General features: G+C 41.6%; 2 long non-coding RNA genes across 2 annotated transcripts; one reads left to right on the top strand and one right to left on the bottom strand.

Moving 5' to 3' along the window:
• Positions 1 to 2,732: 2,732 nt before the first annotated feature.
• LOC116696659 (uncharacterized) lies at positions 2,733 to 26,177 on the bottom strand. The gene is made up of 4 exons (XR_004333797.1): positions 26,167 to 26,177; positions 8,439 to 8,444; positions 6,436 to 6,440; positions 2,733 to 2,865 (listed from the first exon to the last, which is right to left on the bottom strand). It is a non-coding gene; the product is annotated as an uncharacterized LOC116696659 (long non-coding RNA).
• Positions 12,241 to 22,818, top strand: LOC116696660 (uncharacterized). Its single transcript, XR_004333798.1, has 3 exons — positions 12,241 to 12,251; positions 14,941 to 14,942; positions 22,388 to 22,818. It is a non-coding gene; the product is annotated as an uncharacterized LOC116696660 (long non-coding RNA).
• Positions 26,178 to 27,551: the final 1,374 nt, after the last annotated feature.

Here is a 27,551-nt window from a genome sequence, read left to right as displayed (position 1 = left end):
ATGAAAAGAATCACTTATTCTGGGATTTGGGGTGTTATTTTGTGTCTCTGGTGCTTCCACACACATACAAAGTTGGAAGAAAAAAACCATTCATGCGGTTTTGAGTGAGATGCAGGTTTCTGAATGTCCTCTGCTTTCTGTCTCCGGGTGAGCTGTTCAAAATCTGCACGGCTTTCTACGTCTCTAGCCGAGACGAGGTGGCTAATTTTAGCATGCTAGCGCTATCATGCTAGCTCGTTCTCAATGGCAAAACACTGCTGCTCTTCTGGGAAGGAGAGTGGTGTTTTTGGGTGACTTTATTGGGTTGGGAAAATTAGGGTAAGTGGTATGGTAGGGATCATGTGGGAGGATGTTCAGAGCGGGGATGGGTTACTGACAGGGGAATTTGCTTACTGGCCCTCGGGAGATGTTCCTTAGTTACGTTGTGGCTGTTGAAAAACTAATCCTTGCAGTAAATCATGACATTATACATCCACGCAGCTAAAATTATCCGGTGAAGGTCAGGCAGAAAATGTGACCAGGGTTTGGCTGCATTCTGACAAAGTACTAGCAATCCAGGATTAGACAAACATCCAGATAAACATAGTTCTATCACTCTGCCAGCTTTGCGCAGCTCCCCTGACAATGTCCAAACATTGCAATTTCAATTTGCACGCCCTGAATCATTACACAAAATGCAGGTATTTTAGGTAGGCCGAAATTGTTTTATTATTTTTAACACAGTAATTGCAAGGCAAATTGTCTTAATTGTAACCCCAGCCTCTGAAATAAACAAGGCTGAAAAACGAAGGTAGTGATTATGGTTTCCCTGGGCCTGATGTGGGATTTGTGAAGCTGCTGCCAACTGCATTTTCATGTCACTGTTTCTAGTTCCTGCCCAATATAGACACACTGAATCACTCATCAGAACACATGCTTTAATGGAGGACAGTTTGAGGGCTCTGTCCAGCACAGGAGAGATACTGACTCTATCCACCCCCATCATTAATCCTTCAGTGGAATGTTCCATAGGCTGTAACCTCCACAATTACCCCTGCCCCTGTGATGAATGATGGAAAAACTGGATTTGATAAATAATATCTATCAGTGCTGCTTTTTCCTAACAGTTAAATAGTTATGGTGCACCCAGAAGAAATGTACAAATGTCATTATAACATACAGGAAAGATTTCATTGCCTCATTTTGAATGATGCTAACTGCGATATGATTTAATATTGCTGCCAGAGCTTAGCAAGAGGCCAAAACCCGCCGTCTGGGTCCTCGGCTTCTCCCAATTTACATTTAGCTGTCTTTAGCAGATGCCTCTATCACCGCACATTTTTTTCTTGAAAGATTAGACTACATTGGACAGATACGAGCATGAATCTGGTGTCATTATATCACAAGTTGCTGTAGACCATGGGTCTCAAACTCGCGGCCCGGGGGCCAATTGCGGCCCGCGGGAGGATATTTTGTGGCCCCCTACTTGACATCATAGTTAAGTGTTAGTGCGGCCCGCGCGTTCTGAAACTTTTTGTCATTGCGCATGTCACTTATGGGCTACCGTAGTCTCGTGACAGCGGTGTAACCGTTGTCAAGCTAGCTAAGTACCCTTTGTGGCAAATGCCTGAGGTTTGACAATGTGATGTCTGTTGTTGTGAAATGCACCAACCATATCAGATCTAGGGGTTTAAAGCACCGGCAGTTCCGCGCCCTTTTTTGAGGAAATAGAGGGGTTTTTTGGAATACTTGATGTGGCCCAGCTGAACCCAGACTCTACTTCCAGCGGCCCCCAAGTAAATTGAGTTTGAGACCCCTGCTGTAGACGTACCTTGATGAATGCACTGGTATGTTAACGTCTACTAGATTGAGATGCTTATTTGTCAGTCAAGTTTGTGGCTTTGTGGATTGTATGGCAGTGGTGAGGGTGTAACCCTTTTTTTTGCATATACTTGATTCTTGCTGCCTCAGCTTGGCATTCTCTTCTCGGATGCCGCTGCCAGGCTTTAGCTATGGCCATTTTGCTACCATGCCAGTGTTGTGCTTGGCCAGATGTAGGAAGAACTAGTGTTGGCAGCATGCAACCCTTCAAGCACACACACACACACACAATGCCCCAAGAGGTCCGAGCCAGTCACACACAGGTGTAATGATTTTGGACCAAAATTAGGTTTTAAATTGGATCCTGTCTTTTTTTGTTTTGTCAAGTATGTTTTATTAAAGAACCATTTCAAGATGTAGGACATGAGAACGCAATCTACATTTACATTTAAGAAAAACGAAGCGAATACAACAGATATCCAACATAAATAAATCCAAATAAATATACTATACTCTCTCCCTTTCTGCTCAGTAGCCTACGTAGTAAATGACAATTAAGGTTGTGATGGAAAATATAAAAACAAGAGGTGAAAAGTGGTAAAGGACAGTCGACTACACAAGGAGTGGGTTGATATTTAGTAACGGACGAGGGGGTTACAGATCTTACTGAATTGTGACTCTATTCTTCAGAGACAACCTTATTTTTTTTAGGGTGATCGGTCATTTCATTGAGCCACAGCTTAAGAGGGAAGAAGTTGCCGCTATGCTCTTTTTAATACTGATGTGGAATCTGAAGTTCCCCGTCCAATTAGGCGTCTGTTTTAGGTTATTAAAGGGTGATTTGCTGACTGCATCTAATTGACCTTTTGCTAAGGTCTGGCAACACCACACACACATTCTGGGATAGGAGAAAAAAACGCTTTTGCTTGTTTGCATTTCTTTAAACCAATCACAATCGTCTTGGGTGGCGCTAAGCTCCGTACACAGCGACAGTGGCTGTCAGTGAAAATGGTCTCAGGAAGGAACTTCTTTTGGTGGGTCATTTGCAGCGCACAAAAGAAAACGCTGGATACAGCTGTGCTAGTAAGTTTACATACCCATGCTAAAGTTGACTAAAAAGAGGAATAAAAAAAACATCTTAATTAAAAAAATTTAGGAAAAATTAAACCTTTAAGACACCAATTTTCTTTGTGAATGAATAATGTATTGTGAAAAAATGAATGTTCTTTCTCAAAATACAGAGTGCAAGTATACACACACACCGATGTTAAATTTCCATGGAGGCAGGCACATTTTTTTTTACTAAAGGCCAGTTATTTCATGGATCCAGGTTACTATTGTATCCTGATAAAGTTCCCTTGGCCTTTGGAATTAAAATAACCCCACATCATCACATACCCTTCCCCATACATAGAGATTGGCATGGGATACTTTCCATAAAATCATCTCTCAATGCAATGCTCATGCCAATTATCTGGCATGGTGTCGGGGAATTATCCTTGAACTGATACTTGAATTGTACTTCTGTTGATCCAGACTAACTATATAATAAATAGGGAGTGATTTCAGACACAGCCTTGGCAAGCAGCAGCCAGGCCCAGTGACTTCCTATATGAGTCCTGATGATAACCTCATGGTGACGACAAGATTTCACAGAGCCAGGCTAGCTGTTTGCCCCTGTTTTCTGTCTTTGTGCTAAGCTAAGCTAATCACTTCCTGGCCTCAGCTTCATTGCTAACACACAGAAATGAAAGTAGTTACAGCGTTTTCATCTAACGCTCAACAAGAAAGGGAGTAAGCATATTTCCCAAACTGTGGACTACTTTAACGCTTCATTAATCCGCCTAAACAATGTGGACACCCAGGTATGAAAAATTCCTTTTGGCTGATGTTTATCCTTTTCTAGCACAACTTTGTCTTTTTAACTAGATTCATAATAAATTTACCTCTGCTCGTTAAATCCCTTTCCTTCTATACAAAAGCTGCATAGCTTCTGAACCAAATCCTTTAATTTACAATTTATTAAGAGAGGATTGTTTTACAACCATGGCGTGTTACTGACATGATAAAGCGTTACTAAGTTAATAGGAAGGATATTTTGAAAGCCATAGTTATACTTATTATTACTTACTGTATCTATTAGCCATTATGGATCCACATTCACATAATGATCAATGCCATTATAATCATAAAATGCATAAGTGAAATTATCCAAATATGCCTCAAATAAATGTAATCCTAGAAGTAACTCTGAGAATAAACATGGCATCTTGGCAAATCCCTGAATAGCCGATGGCCGCTTATCTGCCACAACAGGAGCTACCTTGAGCAACCCTCTCTCAGCTTCTCTCTCTGTCTTTGCTTTACCATTCTTTGTCTCCGCTCGCTCACATTTTCACACACATACTGCAAAAACCCACACTTGCGCATTCATACACACACATTATTAAGCTAATGTCAAGCTGGAGCCTTTCAGGAGATTGTAGTTTCTCCCCGAGCTGAGGATAAGGTTCATCCTGTGGAGACATTTTAATGAGGCAACACAGATACCTTACGTTACCTTAGTTACCTTAGTTCATCCCTCGTGCTTTCTATCCCTTTCTCTCCCCCAGCCTTTGTCAGAGTTCATTGGCTGCTGTATGAGAATTGGTAATTATTTTGACCTTGGTTTGCCATCCATTCCCCTTACTCTTCCTCTCCCTATCCTCAACCAGTATACCACATTTTATTGTTTCAGAGCTGCAGAAAGACAGAGACCGGGCTTCTGTTCAATCCCAATATGATCTCCCTAAAGATTTGTATGAAAGTGATGATGGGGCAATAGTGCAGAAGTTTAACCTGGAAGAATGTAACCTGTAGCAAATGCTCTTGTTTGAATTGGAAATTGGGTGAACTTCACATTGAAGACCGGACTTTTAGGGTCTGACGTGCACGGACTAAGGCTAACATTAAAGCCTCTTTCACACATCCACAGCAAACCCGAAATTATCTAGACATCACCTGGCGGAGCTGTGTGTGAGAATGCAAAATATCTGAATCAGTTGAATCGGTTATCAAACTTTACCCTGGAGAGATGTCTAGATTCAGAACACTACTGTCGATAATGGCAGATGCAGAAATTGTCAGACAAGTTCAAGGAACGGCATGAGACTCGGTTGTTTATGACCAAATTACAAACCGGCTCTTTAACACGGTGTAATCTGCGTCACATCCTGCTGAGTATCTCCTGCAAACGATAACACATTTGACAAGTGCTTCTGGTGACTTCCTTATCTCATTGGTTGCACTGGAATTGTCAGCGGAAACAAGGTTAAAGTTGAAATCATTTGAATTTTAAGCGGTGCACCACACCAAGAGTAGCGCTTCCTCCGAGTTGTCTCAACCACTCTCCTCATAGGAAAATAATAGCACAGCCAGCGCAAAGCGTTTTTATCATGTGTAAGCGGATGGCAGCATTCACACTAGATGAAACAGTCTGGCAATTCACGGAAGGGTTGTGTGGCAGTGTGGGAATGTCACCTAAATGCCAAAATTGTGTGAAGTCCTGTCATGCTCTTTAACCCCCTAATGTAGCATAAGTAGTAGTGTTTTCCATCTGTCGTTTTTATGATATCAACATTACCAACAAGCTTCATTTTGAGGAGGAAGAGGAGGAAGAGGGAAAAGAGATGGAGCGACTGGGCTTTGTCCTGGAGGTTGTTGCAGGAAAAAAATCAGCTGTTACTTAAACTCCTGGAGTCTCATTTATAAATGGGCCATAACCACAACACAGGGCTGAAAAAGTGCGAACGCCACTTCCCACGCACGCTGACCCATGCGTACGCACATTTCGGTGACGATGGGAATTGGCGACGCAGATGGTGAGGTGGTGAACTGAAGTCTGACTGCAGAAAGTAAATGTGGGAATAGTGATTGCTCTTAATATTTTCAAGTATTGATTTCTCACACGCATTTCTCTCCATATCATCCACGTTATCATGAAGATCAATCCAGCAGTGTTTTTTGCGCTTGTACTGAGTGATAATAAACCATAAACACCTTGTAAAATCCAACTCAAATCTAAAATGAAAAATCGTTCTCAATATTTATTCAGCGCTGTCTCACCGTCCCATCGTCCACTGCAGAGCACAGGAGGAGGAGATGGGAACACAGGATAGCATCAAATACCCTCGCATTGGATAATGGCCGAACACAGTGTAAATAACTACATGTCTGTGCATATACTGTATAATCAAATGTCAAAGTCTGAAAATATAGCCGTTAAGGGTTAGAGTTAGCTGGATCATCAGGAGGACTAACCCCAAATGGAAGAATAAGGAGAGAAAGAGACTTCAGGGACCATGACGATGACTGGCTAATAGGACGACTTAAATTCCCTAAAGCTGTGCTCTTGGATGTACGTAGTGAATTGGGTCCAGTAGAGAGGACATCGCGCCGGAACCGTGCCATCCCGGTCCCTCCCGGTCCAAATACAGGCCCTTGCAAGCCTTTTATATAAATATTATATTCTTCAACTTTATCACTAAGACTAGTTTGGATATAATATAGTTCAGGTTAATCTTATCACATACCTGTTGGTCTGGTATATATCAAAGCTGCCCCCCAGTGCCGTAATGCCTGTGGAGTCAGGTTTACCTACACTGTGTGAGAACAGGCCGGAACTATAATTCGATTTGCAGCAATTCAAGAGCGTCTGAGAGGTTTTTTAGCTTTTTCTCTGCCAGTCTTTATGCCTCGGCGTCACAAAAGAACAATTGCCAGGGTCGTTAACGTACTTATCAGCATTCACGAGGCGCTTTGAATTGACTATTTATGGTTAAAAATGGGCATGTGCTGGGTGGGATAAGAAGCTGATTCACATTTGCACACTTGTGGGTAATCTGTAACTTATAAAGGGAACATTGCTTACAGATGTGCGTGCGCACAGTTTTATAACTCTACATTTTTTTGGCGTATGCCATTTTTTGGCTTTTGGGCGTACGTACACTTTTAGTAAGGATCCTATGCACAGTTTTATAAATGAGACCCCTGGGCAGTTAAATGTTTGTGTTTTGTCTTTTCGCCCTAATATATATTTTTTAATTTCTTGTGGCAGCGATAGAGGCAGGGATCTTTATTGTTTACTCTACGGGACTCTTGCTGCCGGTTACATGGTTGGCCACCACAGGATGGAGTCGGGTTGTGTTTCTCCAAAAGTTGAATCTGTCTCAACTTTTTTTCGGCAGGGAGGACTTAGGAAAGATGGCCGTCAGATGCTACCAGGTTACTTCTAATTCATAACTTTTGGAAGATACATAGTTTAACAAAAGTTTCAAATGGCCGAAAAAGTGCGACTGAGCGCTGGAAAAAGAGAAGGTAACAAATCTGCTACTGAAAGACATGAAAGTGATCCAGGTGAAGATGGATAACATTAAAAAACAGCTGAGCAATAAGGTGGATAGACTGTATGGATCCCTGGAAAATATTTTGAAAGGAGAATTTAAGAAATGTGTCAAAGAAATACAACAAAGTATTGATCTGGAAATCACGCCTGGGGCTAAAATCACGCCTGGACCAGCTGGAAGAAAAGCTTCAATTAAGCAACTCAAGATCTCCCAACCAGTGTGATCCTGATGTGTCCATAGTTATCATGGGCCTGTCGTACAGTGAAGATGAAGATTTGGCTGAAAAAGTGTCAGAGTTGTAAGTAAGTAAGTAAGTAAGTAAACTTTATTTATAAAGCACTTTTCACAGTCAAAAAGGGTCACAAAGGGCTTTACAGTAAAAAAAGATAAAAATAAAACAGCAACACATAAAATACTAAGCCATATTGCTAGTTAAAAGCTTGTCTACAAAGATGTGTCTTCAGATGTTTTTTAAAAGTTTCCACAGAATCCAAAGCTCTCAAGGCTAAAGGGAGAGAGTTCCAGAGCCTTGGAGCCACCACGGAAAAGGCTCGATCACAAGAGTTGTTGTTGGAGGGCTGTGCCTGTGAACAAACTCTGACACCGGTTGCAATGCAGAGACTGGGAGCAAGAGGCCCAGGACCCGGAGTGGTGAAAGTTGCGTTTGCTTCTGAGGAGGAGAAGGTGGCTGTGTTGCATCGAAAGCACCACCTGAAATCCAAACCGCAGTAAAAAGGTATTTGTCCACTCTGTAAAGTCCCGCACCAATCGTATCATGGAATCAAATTTTAAAACGCTACTACAGGAACTACCTGCTGGTAAGGACTTGTATGTGTCTAGTAATGGGAAGCTCATCATGCGAGCTCCGCCGGAGGCACCAGGTGTGACAGGTGACCCTGCTGCTGGATCAAGAAGACGCTAAGACGCGGCTGACAACTTGTTTGCCACAAGTGACTGTTTTTGTTTATCAATGGTACACTGGAACATAAATGGATGGATTACTTCAAGCAGTGACTTTTGAACCTGTTTATTGCAGTCCCTTAACCCAGATATTATTTCATTAAATGAAACGCATCTACCAGGTGACAGCTTAATTGATTTGACTGACCACTCGTGGTTTGGATATATCAGAAATCGGCATATAAGAGCCCCAAAGGGCTCAGGAGGAGTTGGAGTTTTGCTTAGAAATGAACTTCATGAATATTGACATATGACAAGTCAATGGATGGTATTATTGGAGTGCGTTTTCAACACTGAAATCTGCAGTACAGTTTTGGGATTTTCTCCTGTTATTTATCGCCAGAAGGCTCTACAAAAGAAAAAGACTGTAATACACTTTCAGTCATTTGCTTTCCCAAGTATATTAATTTGACACGGATGTAATATACATATGTGGTGACTTTAATAGACGCATTGGTAATAAAGAGGACTGCATTGAGCCTAGAGCTGCCTTAGATCTGAGTACTAATAGCCATGGCAAATCATTTCTTGATTTTCTGGAATCTAAAAGCTTTGTTCCAAATGGTAGAATTAATTCAAATCATGGTAATTTTACATCAATATCAGTAAGAGGGAGGGAGTTGCTCTGCATTGTTTATTAGACAACTCCAAACATGCACAAATACACATAATGATGTTGATAGATGGTATGAACAGCTTTATGATTTGTTAAATACGGACATGGATAAATGTCAATCAAGAGACTTTTATCATTATCAGAAAAGAAGGCGCTTTAAGCCATATTGGAACTCCAACCTTAAAAAGTTGTAGATTGAAAGGAAATCGACTGAAACGAAATGTTTGCAGTGTAGCGACTCTGAGCAGACAACAGCTGAAAGACAAATACAGGTAAACACATTATATTTGACAAGAAATTAAGATTCTGTAAAAGAACATCTTGGAGAGGATCGTCATTAAAGTTTGATTATTTACAAACTAATAATCCGCAACAGTTTTGGATAGAAATGAATAAACTTGGTCCCAGGAGAGTGAGAAAAAATATCTATTGAAGTTCTCCTAAGTAATGATATTCTTGAAAATTGGAAAGAGCTTGTCCTTTTTAAAGGGACAAGATTTTGTTGATTTTTCCTTAGAGAAGCATCTGATCTAACAGATGAGTTGGAGAGAAAAATGGACAAAGATGGGTCCTCATCAAATTGATTTTTGAATTCAAATATTATGTCGGAGGAAGAGGGAACTGTTATAGGGGTAGAGGAATTTCCTAATAAGGCGTTAAATTCATCACTTTTGTTTGTGCTTTTCCGTTTGTTTAATTTTTGTTTAAAAATAGCATTGTTCCCTCTACATGGTGTAAATCTATTTATTAAACCCATCCCAAAATCATCTAAAGATGACCCAAGAGTACCGCTCAGTTACAGGGGAATCAGCCTTCGTGGTACAGTGTAAAAATTATATTCCAGTATTTTGAATTTCAGGCTAAATAAATATTTAGAAACTGTAAATCTGTTGGTTGGCGAGCAGAATGGATTCAGAAAAAAACTGAGCCTGCATTGACCATACCTACTCAATTTGGACTATTATCCGATCAAGAATAGCAGACAGTAAGTCTAATTTTGTTTGTTTTGTTGATTTTAATAAGGTTTGTGATTGGATTCAGAGAGATTTACTTGCCCTAAAGCTTATAGAAGCCGGAGTAGATGGCAGGTTTTATAAAGTGTTAAAATCCTTATGTAGTAGTTGCTCTGTTGCTTGTAAAGAAGTACATAACAAACTGGTTGGTTTCATACTCCTTAGGTGTTAAACAAGGTGACGTTCTTTCTCCCACTCATGTAAATGACTTAGCTCTTGGAATTAAGGATCTAAATTAGGCATACATCTAAGTGATTTCACTTTGGGTGTTTTGTTGTATGCTGACGATATTGCTCTTCTTGCTGAATCATAAGATGACTTACAAACAATGTTAAATCTGTTAAAGAACTGTGCTACAGATGGAGGTTATTAATAGATCAAAGTAAAACACAAATCATTCATTTCAGGAAAAAAGGGTATCCAGAGAAGCAGGAAGACGTTCACTTTTGGGACTGTATCACTGGAGTATACATCCGAGTATAAATATTTGGGTTTTACTCTTGATGAATTCTAAACCTATGAAGCTGGTATTAAAACCTTTGCTAATTCAGTTGGAAGAGCGTTAGGGTCTGTTGTTAACAAACTTAAAGTATGTAAAGACCTCGGGTACTCTATTTATGCACAGCTTTATGATGCATGCATTTCCCCCATATTAACTTATGCATCTGGGATTGGCATTTTAAAAGCTCTAAAACTCTAAAACAGCAGACTCTGTTCAGAATAGAGCTGCTCGCTACTTTTTAGGAGTTCATAAATTGGCTCCTATTTCGGCTGTTCAAGGTGATATGGGTTGGATTCCTGGTTCAATTATGAGAAATTAATGGAATCATTTGCTTAACATGTCTGATAATAGGAATAATAAAAAGGTGTTTCTCTGGGTCAAAGCACACAAATGACATATATGATGTTTTTGAAGAAGTTGAATTGCCATATAATATATATATATATATATATATATATAATATATATATATATATATATATATAATACCAGCTGAGATCAGTTGCATTGTTTTTTTAACCAGGGCAGCAGTTTTCAGATCACATTATGTGCTGACACAATTGCAAAAGAGTTCGCCAATGTTTTTCTAGTTAGTTTTTTAAAATGATATCAGATTAGTAAACAGAATGTGCCTTTGGAACATTGGGTGAATGGTTGCTGATAATGGGCAATGTAGATATTGCATTAAAGATCAGCCCCCCACTCAGATCAGCTGGTATTCTGTCTATAATGGAGAGGAATAAAAATTTGTATGTGAACCCAAACTTTTGACCGGTAGTGTGTATATATATATATATATATATATATATTATATATATATATATATATATATATATATATATATATATATCGTCATAATTTAACTTGCAGCATTACACAATCAGAAGTAAGTTACTTGTAAGATTTGAAAAAATATGGTCAAAAGCCATTTTGCCAAAACCAAAACTATGAACTCATATTCAAATCAAACCTTATTTTGGTCCTGAACTATATGTTACAGCAAATTATTAAGACGTCTGATAAGAAAATCGTTGGTGGCTCAGTTGAGAACAGGAATTTTCTCCTGTATTGTCCATATTATGATGAATTAAGAGCCCCGATTTTACATGAAATGTTCGTTCAAAATCTTGTAATGTTCTGGTGCACAAGTCATGACCTATTGGAGTGGTTATTTAAATTTAATAAATATAAGTAGGTTACTTTTGTTTCTAAAGCTTGGCAAAAACTAGAAGGTTTATTTGTTTAGGGTATGTGGTTACTTTGGCATCTGGTCCTTAGGTAATGGTGTTTTGTAACCCTGTGTGGGCATATTTTATCGTATGCATGAAACAATAATAAAAAAACAATATTCACATTCATTCATACATATTTGCTGGACTGCGTGAGGCTATGTGAACCCAGCCTTAGCGTGCACAGCTGCGTGCTGCAAAACCATGCCCATCCAGGTGAAATACTCCTGCTTAGTAAGAGTCGTTGTGAAGGCCAAGCAAAGCTAACCATCTCCTGGCTGTAGAATTATATTTAGCATACAGACAGGAAAGTGGTATCAATCTATTCCAGCAAACAAACCAATATCTTAAAATACCAAAACTATTCCTTTAATATCTTTAGAAATGTTTAATCTACATTCATCTCAAGACCCAGAGCTAACTGTCCATCTGCCGTTGGTTTCCATGACCCCAACAGTAATAAGAGAGCTGCACAAAGAAAAGGCAACAGAATGAGACAAAGGGAGCTGTCAGTACTATCTGATGTGACCTGAGAGCTCAGATTCAGGTATGAAGCGATGAATGGAGTGAGGTAATCAGCAAGTAACAAACTGAGTGAGCACATTTACCCCCTGACTGAACTTTACTTGATCAATTAACTCCATTATGTTAATCTTATTATGTTCCCTGTGGCTCTCAGTCCATCCAGGAACCCAGGGACGAGCCAAGACACACAGGACGGGGAGACGAGTTCATTTCCCGCCGAACGGTGAATGGGGTCATCAAATGAGGAGCCCTGGGGCCATTCATCCTCCGGTGAGGTTACCTCAGGGTCTGTCGCAGCCTGGAAATACAGCACATGTCCCATGAGTGACTACTTTGATGTCTTTTAAAGACGACACGCTCAAATTAAGATTTAAGCTATTTTTATTTGTGTTTCCATTTGCCAAAGCTTTAATAGGGCCCAGATTCTTTTGTACAAGATGCCATTTAAACCTGATGAACTGAAGGGCAGAGTTAAACATGCACATACTTTTACATGTAAATGAACACCCCAACTTAAGTAGTCACACGAAAGAGCTGAAACAAAAAATAACACAGATGCATTCTTGGTTTCACGACATCCAGGTGAATAGTAACATTGGCAGCTTTTAAGGGAAACAAAACAACACAAAGCAGTTGTTGTGTCGGTCAGAGGGTTTGTGACTACACTAAAGCATGCATCCCAAGGGTGATTTATGACATTTTTAGTACCCAGGCTCCTTTGCTTTGAGCTGACGCACCAAATCAAGACCACTTCAATGACCCAGACAAGCAGCCGTGACTAAAAATAAAGAGGCAGAAAGGCCAAGAATAGCCTCAGCATGAGAGGAAGGAGTGAATTACTGCAGAGATAAGCCATGATTGCAACACATGCAGTTGGATCACGATGTGGTGGGGGCATGCAAATTGGTACCAGCTGTGTGGCCTTGGAGTATGCCATTGCGGACAGGAGACGGGGTCCAACTATGCGGATTAATCATTTACTCATATAACACAGCCACGTTGGAAACCTCAGGCACTCACTGCATTTATCTCCATTCATGTGTGGTGGTACTCATGCTAGGCGTTGCGTGCGTGTGTGCGTGTGTGTATCTTTGTTAGGTTGTGCGTGCGTTTGTGCGTGTGTGCAACTCAGAAAACAATGCTGGCCTCAGTGCTCAGTGCCCACCACCTAGTCCATTAAGATTGCTGAGGGAGAATGCTCCCTGATTTAGGATCAATCATCTCAGCACTCCAAATCATGACCAGCACGATATAAGACACTCTCCTCTTACTCCTCTCCTCTCTTAGGTAGTCCAAAAAGTATTGGTGTCAAGCTGTGCCCAAGTTTGTCTTTTGTGGAAACCATTTGGCCCACATTTTGGTTTCAGATGCATTCTTGAGATTTAGCACCCAGTTTTCTAGGAACAACATATTCTGGGAACAGTCCACTATACGGTGTTTCAGGGAACTGTTTTTCACTGGAATTTTTGATTCAGCAAAGTGTTATTTTGAAAGTGGAGCCAGTTGGAGACGCAGCCAACAAATGAACTTTATGGCCATGAGAAAGCCAGACCTTCAAGGAAAGATGTAAAGGCTGAGATGGCACTGTGCTAAGGAGACTACATCCATGCCGAACGCTGTGGACATGCAACACCTAATTCAATTTTAATTTATACTCTTAATTGATCCCCTATGGAGAAATTACAATGTACACTCTGTTACACACTACACTACACACGGGCCTGAATAACATGCACTAATGGAGAGATGTCAAAGTGAGTAAACAGGCGCCCTGAGCGGTTGGGGGGGGGGGGGGTTCAGTGTCTTGCTCAAGAGCCCCTTGGCAGTGGAAGTGAACTCCTCTCCAGCTATTAGTCCACACTCATACTACTTTGGTACCACTACTTGAGCCAGCGACCCTCCGGTTCCCAACCCAACTCCTGACTGAGCTACTGCCACCTACTGCCAGGTTGTACAAACTTCTTAGTTCACATACATAGAATTACACACCTCCTTTTACACGTGGGGGTTAAACACTTAGCATCATGATGACAGAATTTCAATGGCTGCATACACAGAAATCATTGGAGGACAAGACCCCCATGTGTTAATCAGTGAAGCCTCTGTTTATGGTGCTGTTTTTACAGGTCTATAAAATATTAGTCTGAACCACTCTGCTCTTGTGTGTGTGGAAAAGCCACATCTGAAGCCTGCTGGTTTGTCATGAGTGGCTGTGGGGAATAAGAGCTAATGCCGTGGCTTGGGACCCTTCCTATAACAACACAGACTCCTTCAAGGGTCCAACCATGACAGCCAAGACCACTGCTCGGGCCTCGCCTGCTGTACATACTTCAAACATCGAAACAAGCTACAGGAGACCTGTGCCATGTTTACTGACCACCCTGTCTGGCATGTTGCCAAGAGTAGCTGTCAGGCATAAGTCGTTCCTCTGACATCACCGCATGTCGCAGGGTGAGGGGATGGTAGGCAGCCCTGTCTGGAGCTTTAAGAAACCATCTCAGACAAATGTTGCTATGTGTGATCGTGTATCTTCAATCTCTAGTGAGGCAGGACATCCGGAGAGTGATACTGGCCTCATGTCTGCCTGTCTTGCATGACCTTCAGCCTGTCCCTGTCCCTGTTTGCCTTTCTTCTTGTCCCTTATGGCTCTCTTGTGCATTATTTTCTTTTGCAGGGGTCTTTAGCTTTTGGTAAAATAATATTTTTGTTAGCTAAATGGATTATAATAATCCACTAAAGCTACACTCCACTAAAACTGCGACCACTGTTTCTCTTTTAGCCACAAAGTAACAAAGAAAAAGTCAAACCCAAGCAGTTTAATGGACATAATAGACATATCCCTGACGTTTACGGTAAGCGTATTGTCTCACTTCCGGTGCTCCTGTGTCACGGACGGTAGATTGCTAGCAAAGACGTACTTAACTCTGCTTAATGTCTGGGTTGCATTCAAACTACACTAGTTATACTCAAGCACGTATAGTTATCTTCTCTTACAGCGACTGCCTCGCTGATCTCACAATTGTTAAAACGCTGATATTTACTTTATCTTAGACATTGGCAGTGGCTAATTCTTCTCCCTGTCATGCTCTCTCTTGCTCTGTGTCAGATGTTTAGCTATTCCTCTGCCTCCTTTAGTTATAAAGATACATGTAATAAATGTAGTTTGTTTGCTGCTCTAGAGGTGTAGCTTGTCTTGTAGGTTTAGTGAGTTTGAGGCACAGCTCCGCACCATGGAATCAAAATCATATGCTTCCTTAGCTGGTGCGGGCCAACAGACTGTAGCTTCTGTTAGCAGTCCCCTGGCAGGCCCCAAGCAGCCGGGCGAGTGGGTGACTGTCCGAAAGAAGCGTAGTGCTAGCTCTAAACTGTGGAGTGCACATGATAGCGGTCACGCTAAACCAGAGCCTATGGCTAACCACCAACATCTTCACGTTTCTAACAGTTTCTCCCCACTCAGTGATGCACCCTCTGAGAAGCCAACTCTGGTTATTAGGAGCTCTATTCTACCAAACGTGAAGTTGGCGGCTCCAGCGGCTGCAGTGCCACAATCCCTGGGGCCAGAGCGGGTGATGTGGAATCCTATCTAAAGCTGCTGGGAAAGATAACCGTAAATACAGTAAGATCATACTTCGCGTACGTGGTAATGATACCCGATTACGCAAATCGGAGATCACTAAAGTTAATGTTATGTCACTTTGTGCATATGCAAAGACAATGTCGGCCTCAGTAGTTTTCTCTGGACCCCTGCCAAACCTGATCAACGATGACATGTACAGCCGCATGTCATCCTCCTACCGCTGGCTGTCGGGGTGGTGCCCAGCTAATGATGTGGGCTATGTAGATAACTGGAGGGCATTCTGGGGAAAACCTGGTCTGATTAGGAGAGACAGCATCCCACTTTTGATGGAGCTGCTCTCATATCAAGAAATCTGACCAAGTCTATTATCGGTCATAAACCATGACAACCCAAGTTTGATATCAGTAATCAGAGGTGCAGTGCTACGGGCTTCTCTGTTATTCCGTTAGAGCAGTCGCCCACTCATAGTTCTATAATCACGGTGTCTGTCCCCCAATTCAGATCGTTTAAATCAAAGGTAAACAAAAGAGGAGCTATACTTAACACCCTAATTGGAATTAAATCTACCACTGCATTGATAGAACAGAATAGGAAAATTAGATGTGAACTATTAAACATTAAATCTCTGTCTTCTAAAGCAGTACTAGTATTAAACAACTTGATATCAGGTAATCAAATTGATCTATTCTGTCTTACCAAAACATGGCTGTGCCATGAAGAATATGTTAGTCTAAATGAATCCACTCCTCCGAGTCATAATAATACTTAAATTCCTCGAGGCTCTGGCCGGGGTGGAGGAGTTGCAGCCATCTTTGATTCAAGCCTGTTAATTAATCCTAAACCTAAACTAAATCATAACTCATTTGAAAGCCTTGTTTTTAATATTCAACATCCAACATGGAAAACATTTCAGCCAATTATATTTGTTGCTGTTTACCAAGTACCAGGTCCAGAGTTTTTATCAGGTGTAGTCTTTAAATCCGACAAAGTGCTTATTGTAGGTGATTTTAATGACCACGTGGATGTAGACACCGATAGCCTTAGTATTGGTTTCAACTCACTACTAGATTCAATTGGTTTTATTCAGAGTGTGCATCAGACCACACACCGTCGACTTTGTGCTGGAATATGGCATCCAAGTTGAAGATTTTATAATATTTCCGAAGAATCCTTTATTATCAGACCATTCCTTAATATCTTTTGAATTCCTAGTACCCGACCATACGAATTTAGATAAAAGCTTCTACACTAGATGCCTGTCTGAGAGCGCTATGGCTAAATTTGACAGCATTTTACTCGATGACATGTACTAATATAACAGAGAACTCTTATGTTAACTTCAGTCCTTCCCAAATTGATCATTTGGTTGACGTTGCTACAGCCTTGCTACGGACGACTTTAGACTCTGTTGTTCCTCTCAAAAAGAAGATAATGAAACATTTAGGAAGGCCCTCAGAAATGCCAGATTACTCATCACTAATAGAAGAAAAGAAGAACAGCACAAGTTTTCTTTTCAGCTCTGTAGCCAGGCTGACAGAGAGTAACAGCTCTATTGAACCATCTATTCATATAACTCTGAGTAGTGATGACATTATGAGTGTCTTTAATGATAAAATTATCACAATTGTAAAATTCATCACCTCTTGCCCTCAACTTCAAACGGCTTACCTTAAAATGTTGGACCACTAGAAAGAATGGCAAGACCTGACATGTACTTAGACTGCTTTTATCCTATTGACCTGCAATAATTCATGTTAGACCTCATCTTAGACCTCATCCCAACAAGGCTACTTCAAGAAGCGTTATCCGTGGTTAACACTTCTTTATTAGATATGATCAATATGTCTTTGATACCAGGTTATGTACTGCAGTCATTTAAAGTAGCTGTGATAAAACTTTTTCTGAAAAAAAACACCATTGATCCTGAGGTCTTAGCAAACTATAGACCTATATCTAATCTCCCCTTTCTCTCCAAGATGCTCCAGAAGACACTGGTGAAAATGACTAATGACCTTCTAACTGCTTCAGACAAAGGACTTGTCTCCGTATTTGTCTAACTAGATCTTAGTGCTGCATTTAAAACTATCGACCATACCATCCTGTTACAGAGACTGGAACATTTACTTGGCATTAAAGGAAACCCACCATATTAATATTATTAGGAAACACTCAATTGACTTATGCGGATGACACCCAATTATACCTAACAATCAAGCCTGACGACACCAGTCAGTTATTTAAACTTCAAGCATGCATTAAAGATATAAAATCATCGATGACCTATATTTTTCTGATGTCAAACTCAAACAAAACTGAAGTTATTGTGCTGGGCCCTAAACACCTCCAAACTTCATTATCTAGGGATATATCTAAGCTGGATGGCATTGTCCTGGCCTCCAGCCCTACTGTCAGAAATCTAGGACTTATTTTTGATCAGGATATATCCTTTAACGCTCATCTAAAACAATCCTCAAGAACAGCCTTTTTTCACCTTTGTCAAAATTAGGCTCCTTCTGTCTTAAAACAATGCTAACAGGTTGTTCAAATAAGTTTCTTCAAACACACTTAAACATACATGCTCTCCTTGCCTAAATGTTTTACCAAAAAAAGTGATACAGTTCCCATATACTTTGCCCCTCTGGGATGTGCCTGAGGTCATTGGGAAGTTAACACTCTCAATTTTTTGTTCCAAGTGTCAGTGTGATTTTAGGCCTTACTGACACAGAGCTAAAGAGGTTAGAATAGAGAATTTCTATTTCTGTCAAAGTAAAGCAAATGATTAAAAAACACTACTGTGAACATACCAGATGGGCTACACGTTTTGGATAAAATGCCTTGGATATTGTAATTCCTTGGATTGTTGACAATGTAGGAAAAAAATGTTTTTGCCGATCTTTCACCGCTGTGAATGAAGACACGAGGAAAAAGGTATGGATGCACACTCCACTTTAGACACTTGCGGCGCAGTATCTTTCTGTATTTCTTTACTTCATAACAGGAATATAACTATAACTAAGTCATCTTATGCTTTGTTTGTGTGTTAATCGAATCATGAGACTTTAAGCTTTCAAATGGTGTGCTGCATGAGTGTGTTTGTGAAGATTTAATGCTGGCAATTTATGAGTGGAGAAAAGGTTTTCTCTTAATTGGAGAAAATGGTCCCGTCAGCGGGACGGCGTCGCTGAAGCTGATCCAGAATGCTGCAGCATGTGTTCTGACAAGAACTAAGAAGAGAGTTCAAATTTCTCCTGTACTTGCTTCTCTGCATTGGCTTCCTGTAAAATCCAGAATTACATTTAAAATCCTTCTCCTGACCTACAAAGCTCTAAATGGTCAAGCACCATCATATCACAGTATCACAGTACCTTGTTGTCTCACTAAAGCACTGCGCTCCCAGAATACAGAGTTACTTGTGGTTCCTAGAGTCTCTAAAAGTAGGATGCTGGTTCCACAGGAGAGGAGCCTGATAGCTGAAAGCTCTGGCTCCTCTCTTGTGGAACCGGCTCTCAGTCTGGATTCCGGTGGTAGACACCGTCTCCACGTTTAAGAGTGAACAAAAAATTCTCCTTTGGCGAGCCGAATCTTTTGGGCGAACGGGACCGGAGGAGATGAAATGACCGGGTTTATCGCAGTACAGACAAACCCGGCCTGACGAAGGCGATCACGTTCCTCTGGGGTTAAAATGTGCGTGTCCCAATTGCATTGGTTCCTGAGGAGGCGGTGAAGGGGGTGCCGGAGGGACAATAGGACGTGGCTGGGACGGCAAAGAAGCAGAGACCTGAGATGGCAGAGGGCAGGACCGGGAGAGGACAATCCCTCTCCCGGATATGATTATCCAAGTCAATAGCCCAGTCAGCAAGACTGTCCAGGCTCTCTGGCTCGTCCCTGTGGCCAAAAGATCCTTAATCCGATCACTAAAGCCAGCCAGGAAAGCGCTACGGAGAGCCCGACTGTTCCAGGCGATCAAACACCCTCCTCATCTGCTCCACAAAGGCGGAATATGAGGAGAGGAAATTAGGCCTTCCCTCACTGACCGAGGTGAACCAAGAGAGGGCCAGACTGGCGATGAAACACACCCTGGCCTCGTCAGAGCGGGAGGTTACTGTCTGCCTACTGAAAGCCACAAAAAAGAAAACAGCAGGGACACACAAGGCAGGCCAACAGAAAACTCAAAAAGAATAGAATCAAATATTAGTTTGTCACTAACCTAGCTTGAAAGTTAGTAACTCTGCCTTCCTAACAAATCTTTCCACGCACCTCGCCACAGTACAATCTTAAATATTTGGGCCTGCATGCATGAAATAACTTCTCAAAATCAAAAAGATTGGCCGCCCGGATAGCTCAATGTGGCGCCCATATATAAGCAGCGGGCCCGGGTTAGACTTCGACCCGCGGCCCTTTGCTGCATGTTATTGACCCGCTCTCTTCCCTTTGACTTCTTCAGCTGTCCTGCCATTAAAAGCCTTAAATGCCCAAAAATTATACAAATAAAAAAAGAATTAATCAAAGAAAAATTATCAGTAGTGGCCCATAGGGGGCGGCCCTTCTGGCATTTGCCAGATGGCCAGTCCATCACTGCTCCCTGCAGAGTGAAATCAGTTCCAACACAAACTTGTAAAAGGTTTTACCAGCTATATTGCACAAACAAAAAAAACACTTGCCCATGTCCAAGTGGGCATGCAAATGGAAATTGTGGAGGTGAACCCGGCTCACACCATGACATCTATCTATCTATCTATCTATCTATCTATCTATCTTCATCTGCTTCATCTGGGGTTGGTGTGCGGGGGCAGCAGCTCCAGCATAGGACCCCAAACTTCCCTTTCCCGACCCACACCATTACAGATTTTGTTATTAACTTTTTTGGAAGACCGCACCTAACTACACAAACCAAAAATGCAAAAAGGATTTTGTCCCCCCCCCCCAATAAGTCTGCAAACAGACACAACTAATGCACCTAATTCTTTTCACATAATTACAAGGAGAATGTTTGGAATCTAACATACACACAACACATAAACAGACAAAGATATATTTGTAAACTCAATGAATAACTGCGTCTCTGAAAAATGTAAATAAATCAAAAAGACAAACTGAATCTGTAGAGGAGACATAAACCACGGGAAAATAGGAAAGGGAGAGAGAGAGAGGGAGTGGGAGGGAGAGAAGAAGAATTGGACAATAAGGTATCATGATGGAAGATGGCCCGGGGCATAGAATCTGGTGTGCACACCATATGCACGGGTTTGGGTACTGCATTGCATGCATTTACCAGACATATACACACACATACAGTACAAAGTATATCCCATCCACCAACCCAGCAGGAGGAATGCGGGTCCAGTAAATATCTAAAAGGGGAGAGTTGACAGATGGCAGTCCTGAACACAATAATTACCACATACTTCCCACCACGGTGCATGTCTGCTACATCCTCAGCTCCTCAGGCCAATCGCCTCTAACCCAAACCGAAGAACTCACACAGAACCTTCATCCAGCATAGGTCTCACAAAAAAAGCTGGTCTTTGGGTTAGCAGCTATATCTAACCCACAACACATATAGGCTGGCTAGCTGTTAACCAGAAGCATTAGCCCACAGACATACTGTAAGTTTAAGCTCAGCTCCAACCACAGAAGCATATAACCACAGAGGGACCGGAGGAGCCATTGTCTGCCTGTCTCACCAAACCTACCGTGACAGACTCCGCTAAAACCATGTTCAGACCCCGGGCTGCTTCTCACACCATAAACGCTCAACTTCAATTCACTAGCTGTCTGCAGCTCCCGTCCAACCCACAGGTATGATTATGCACGCTGAGATGGCCAAGACAGCGTAATCAGCAGATTGGGGGTTGGAATCTGCAACCATGAAGATGAGTGGCGCCCACCATCGCAATGTCATGAAAACTAAGCTGCACCTCGCTGCGCTGAGGCTCCCTGGACCCTACAAATGTCTCAATCTGCCATGTGGTCTCACTTGATAGAGAGTTCCGAGCCAAACAAGAGGTTGATACTGGAGGAAGACATCAACATTACAACAACTTACGGGTCCAGTTTATTTCAACTTGTTGCACAAGAGCAGCAGAGCTTCAAATGTTTACGCCAGAGTTCTTAACCTTGGGGTCGAGATGCTATTTGTCGTTGCTTAATATGCAAACAGGGTTACAGGAGATTTGTCAAATGTGCATGCGTGAACCTCTGACACATTGTATTTAGATTAAAAATAAGGAGCTTTAATTACATAAAAAAGGATCTATTTTGAGTTTACTCAATGCTCTTGAAAACAGAATAAATATGAACAGTGGCCCTGAAGGTCAAAACACGAAAGCATTTCACACAAAAAAAAAAAACTGTTTTAGAGAACAAAACAACATTTTTCAAGAAAAGAGAAACTAATAGCGTGACATACCAAACGTTAATAAGGCAGTCTACATTGAAGGTGATTCAGTATTTGCTGTCCACAGCTGCTTTATATTGGATAAAACGTGTCTGCTTCAGTTCATTAAATCCCAGCAGCATCTGAACCCAGCTGGACTGATAGGGTGATAAATCAGTCAGGGCGCAGTGACGTTACACACATACAGACCCGTACACACACATCAGACTGGTCGGTTATAACTCCATATTCTGATGGTTTATGAAGGAGATGTCCAGTTACCCCAGCTCATCATAGCCTCTTTTCCAACTCTCTCTTCAGCTAAAGTATCGTCTCACGTTTTATCTTTGAAACACATTGTGGTGAACGCTGTTGTGTAACATTAATTACCGGTGTATGTGACCAGGAACGCCGTGCAACCAGTAACCAGTAACATAGCTCAAGCTGGGCATTCGTGGTTTCACTGGTCATGACTGTTTCCCAAGATGGCGCCAGCCTGCATGCGTGAACGCTACAGTCTTTATAAACTATCTTTTCAACGAACTGTCTGTACACTTACAAAGTTCTCAATGCCTCGGCTTACATGTAGAGACCCTCATTATGCTACCGTGGAAGCGTGGTGCTATTTTGAGCCTTGTTAGTGGTATAAAATAGCGATTTATTTTTACTTTTCCAGTGCCCCGAAGACTTGCATTATAAGCTTTATCAGCAGTTTGCGCTAGCTTGTTTCAAGCTAGAGACACATTCGATTAGCATGCAAACATATCCCAGAGAACGGTCGACTCGGTACCCATGTGTTATTAACCCCTAGGTTCATTTTGCGCCGGAGAAGAACTACCGTTCATTGACAGCCAGTGCATCCAATCAGCAATGAGGAATCACCGTCCAATACGTACCTACCTTTTCCGGTTTGGGTCTCACCAAATGTCGTTTTGTTTCTTGCTTTGCTGGTGTGTTTTCTGAAATGTTATTGCCTTTTGTGAAATGCTGTGTTGTTTTCTAAAAGGTTGTTTCGTTTTGGGAAATGCTTTTGGGTTTTGACCTTCGGGGCCCCTGTAAATATCTAACAGAATTTTGAGACTTTAAAATCTTTGTGAAATAGGTTAAGAAATCTAGATTCAGACAAAACAAATACCATACATTTTTGCCTTGAAATCCAACCAACCACACAGAGAACAGATTTATTACATGACTCAATAAAATGTGCCGTGAGGCAATGGATAAGTAAGGGTTTAAGGGATAGATCAGGGATTGTGAGCTGGATAAAAGTGTGTTCTGTGTGTGCATTAACGACTCAAGGCAGCCTGCTCCCTCTCTCTTTTTCTCTCTCTCTCTCTCTCTCTCTCTCTCTCTCTCTCTCTCTCTCTCTCTCTCTCTCTCTCTCTCTCACTGTGATCTTTCAGCACGAGGTAATGATGAAGGATGATTCCAGGGTTCACTGAGTTGGTCTTCAAGCACTCCACTGACCCCCCTCTGTGCACTCAGCTCTGATGCTTGGCCATGCAAGGAATGTTCACACATACGGATACAAACACAAACACTTAGGCATGGCCTGAAAACTGGTAGCAGGTTATCTAACATTCCTGACCTGGACGACACTGGGTAAATATAGACACTGAAAACTACAGCACTGGTTGTTTGTTCAATTGCCTTAAATGACCTATGTTTACGATTTTCTGAGATGGACCTCGTGTGGCGGCGCGAATTATGACTGTTGCCTGTCAGAAGCAAAGGTGGAAGTAGCGTGATGTTGTTAAAGTACCGCAAAAGTTCTTTGGGAAGAGGTCTAAATGGATGTTTGGGTGACACAAGCAACTGGTGTTTGCTTTCCCTTTTACTACCAGCTGTCAACGTTGTTTTTTTTTTATCATGGCCCTCCCCTTAACTTAACAACAACTCAACCATGTTGTTTTTTAAGCCCAACCACAATATGTTTCTAACCTTAACCAAGACATTATTGGCTTTAGAGAAGGACATGCCAGTCCATTGGTCAGTCAGTCCACCACTTTGGTCCAGAATGAAACAACTCAATAAATACAGGATGGACTGTCATGACATTTTCTACAGACATTCATGGTCCCCAAAGGATGAAGCCATCTGACCTTGGTGATCATTTTACCATTCATTTGTTTAAAGAATAATCTTAAAATCTACTGGATACATTGACAGAATATTTGCTGAAGATATTTCTATTGGATAAACTAAATATTTGGATAGTTGGTCATGAAATTTGGTACTGGCATTAAAGGTCCATTACCAATACCTTTGGTGGTTTCTACTGTATAGTTTGTGTTTAGTGCTAATTAGTCTTGCATGGCCTGACCAGATCTTCACAGCACTATGGAGTAAGGTCTGGCTACACCACACATACATTCAGGGAAAGGAGAAAACAACTCCGGTTGTTTGCATTTGTTTAAACCAATCCCAATCGTCTTGGGCGGCCAAGCACCGGACACAGCAACGGACGGTGGCTCAGCAAAATGGTGTCCGGAAGGAACTAGTTTTGGTGTAACATTTGCATCCTGCAAAAGAAAACGCCACATACAATATTACATGAACTGTGCACATAATACAGTAAAGTGAGCTCAATTAAATTAGTTGGATAAATGGATAAATGTAATTCTGCTCTCTTACCAGTGTATAGCCGTGTGTTCTTTGTCCATAGTAATACTCTCCAACTGGTCCCAAAACGTCCCAGATTTACTCTATAAATCTTAAAAACCCCTTCCCCGAAAAGGACTAAGCAAGCCTGCTTTGTTACATGATCCAAATCTTCTTCTTCTTCTTCTTCTTCTTCTTCTTCTTCTTCTTCTTCTTCATCTTCTTCTTGAGAACGGCAACACACAGAGAGCGGAAGGTGAGGGACATCTGGCAATTATCCTGAAAATGCACTTCCGCTGATCCAGACCAAGTGGTAGTTTGCAAATGTTATGCTAAAACACTAAACTAAGATGGTGAGCATGGTGAACATGCTTGACATCAGCATTGTATTGTCATTTTCATTGTGTTAGCGTGTTCATGGTTTCATGCTGATGTTAAGATCTCACTCAAAGCTCTGCTATGTTCACTGTCCCAGAGCTGCTAGCATGGCGGTGACACTTACCCTTGTTTTAACCTAATTCCTGATCTTGCCCTAACCTTAACCAAGGAGATAAACCAGATCAAACCTTAGCCAACGAGTTGTCAGACCAGAAATGGACGGCCGTCAGTTGTCTTTCTGGAAAGTAGTAACAAAGAGGCCGATAGGGGCACAGGATCAGAAAACACCCACATCGTTGGGAATTGCTTTTTATAACACATTATTAAAGTCAGCCAACACCTCTGATGCTAATATAGCATTGGCTTACAATAATTAGTAGCTTTTTTATGAGCGAAAGCCCCCTCAGAGCTTTTATATGAAGTTCATGGTGTTTATCCAACTGCTTCTGTGTGTTTGTGGTCCAGCATCACTAGATTTTGATTTTCTCCTTTCTCCTTGTTCTACTTTTACATTTTCCCTGTCTGTTTCCTTCTCCCCTTCTCTTGGTTGAAGGGCAGTGGAGAGGGGAGAGAAAGTGAGTAAGAGCGAGCCTTCCATCCCCATAAGATTGGACTCCATCAGCCATGCATCAACCACAAGCATTGGTAACCACACTGTCAAATGCTTATGTCAGATGTTATAAAGTGCCCATGTGGGCCTTATGAAGGACCCTGTGTGCCATCTCTAATAAAGGGCCCTTCTATCCCCACGGCGACTCACAGAGTGGTCTGGCCAGAGGCTCGATCCTAAAAATAAAGAAACATACATATGCATTTTAGGATGTGTCATAGAGAATTCATGCAAACTCACTGATGCTCACACCAGAGATTTATTCAGACGAGGCATTAAAAAAGAATAAAGAGAGGGCATTTCATGGGTTTTAATTAAAACGATTCATTACAGTTTTTCAGTCTGACAGCAGCACTAAAATAAGCAGTCTAACCTTTTTTTTTCAGACGCCATTGGGATGAGGTTGGGAACATGTTGGTCAGCACTGCTGTTTACAGAGCTGCCAAGCCGTTGACATATTGTCAAAATAGTAGCACTTAATCAGCGAGATTTCCCCAAGGAACAAAATGTACAGAGCAAACAAGAAATACCCGTGCTCAGTTCGTACCTCCCACAACTCACACCAGAGAATTTGTGTCCCAAAGCACTTCTGGCACATGAAATTAAGGGGCCAGGCTGACAACCCAGTTAACCAGCCCTAGACTGCTTGATGTGGATGGGAAATGTGGGAACAAGAGGCTTTAAGGAATTTTAATATTTTTCCTATTTCTTCTATTTCTTTAACACAGCTGTTTTTAGCAAAGAAGCTCTAAAAACAGACTGCTTGCTGACAGACTGACTGCCGGACAGACTCGCTGGTGAACATAGTGGAGCATTTAGCAGCCAATGAGGCAGATATTCCCCTCAAGAGTTGGTAGAGGCCAAAAACAGTGCTAAAATGAGAGTGAATACTGGACTTGCACTTGTCATGGTGAGCAGAAACACGACTCCAAATGAATGCTAACTCCAAATGAATGCTAACTCCAAAAGGATGCGCAAATAGTCAACTGTTTGCTAACAAGTCCTCCATATCAAGTTAAAAGGTGATAATATCTTAGTGTTGTGTTGAGAGCTTGTTTCTGCTTCCCCCAAGTGGCCAAAAATATTTCTTATTGTAGGTTAAACTGAAGTAAGGAATACCTTTAAATTATTCCGCCTGCAGTGTGAACTATACTGACAACTGAGATTAGCCTAATGGCACAATCCCAAATTGAGCCCTGAGGACTAAGGACTAAAGAGTTGCAGACTTAATTGATCTCATGTGCTCAGTGAGTGAGTGTGTGAGGCAACATGGGCTCAGGTACAGTTGGTATAAATGGGATTGGGACAGCGCTTCACGAGATCACATGTTACTTTGGTTGCTGACAGTTGCCGGTTTGAGAATGTTCATTTTAAGTGTGTTGCTTTCCACATGGCCAAGGCACAGGAGACGGCTGCCTGATTCCAAATTTTTTCAAACTCTTGTTTTACAAGCTGGACAACAGGTCCGTTCCGTGATCGCTTGTCGTGTTTCCCTATGGTCTCCACGGTAAACGTCACAACGCTTTGAACTGTGGGTAGTTCCCTTTGGTGACATCTGCATTGATGCAGACTCAAGGAAAGGGCTCGGTAAGTGTGTACTCACACCCTCACGCCCTTTGAAATTCGACATTGGGACAACCCTAAGTCCTATGAATTTCACGAGAACGCACACCAGAGTCCACGAGTCTGTAAATCCGGACTTTGGAATTGGACCACTGTATTTCTTCACCTTTAATTACTTAATCCCAGAGACCTCCAGGAACTGGACCATATCTTTGAAAGGCAAAGGCAAAATAGCAACGACTGACCTGTCAACTTCAAGCCACTCTCTGACATACAGGCTCCATCCTCTTTGACTTCTTATCTTAAGCTTTCTTCTGCTCTGAGGATCTTCATCCATTTCCCTGTCACTTTTTGTGTCTTGTCTGTGATGATGCTTGCAGAGGGGTAATTGGAATGTGTGCACGTGTTTGTTTGTGCG

Source organism: Etheostoma spectabile, chromosome 10, assembly GCF_008692095.1.
Source record: "Etheostoma spectabile isolate EspeVRDwgs_2016 chromosome 10, UIUC_Espe_1.0, whole genome shotgun sequence".
Classification (NCBI taxonomy): Eukaryota; Metazoa; Chordata; class Actinopteri; order Perciformes; family Percidae; genus Etheostoma; species Etheostoma spectabile.
This window is presented reverse-complemented; position numbering and strand designations above follow the sequence as displayed.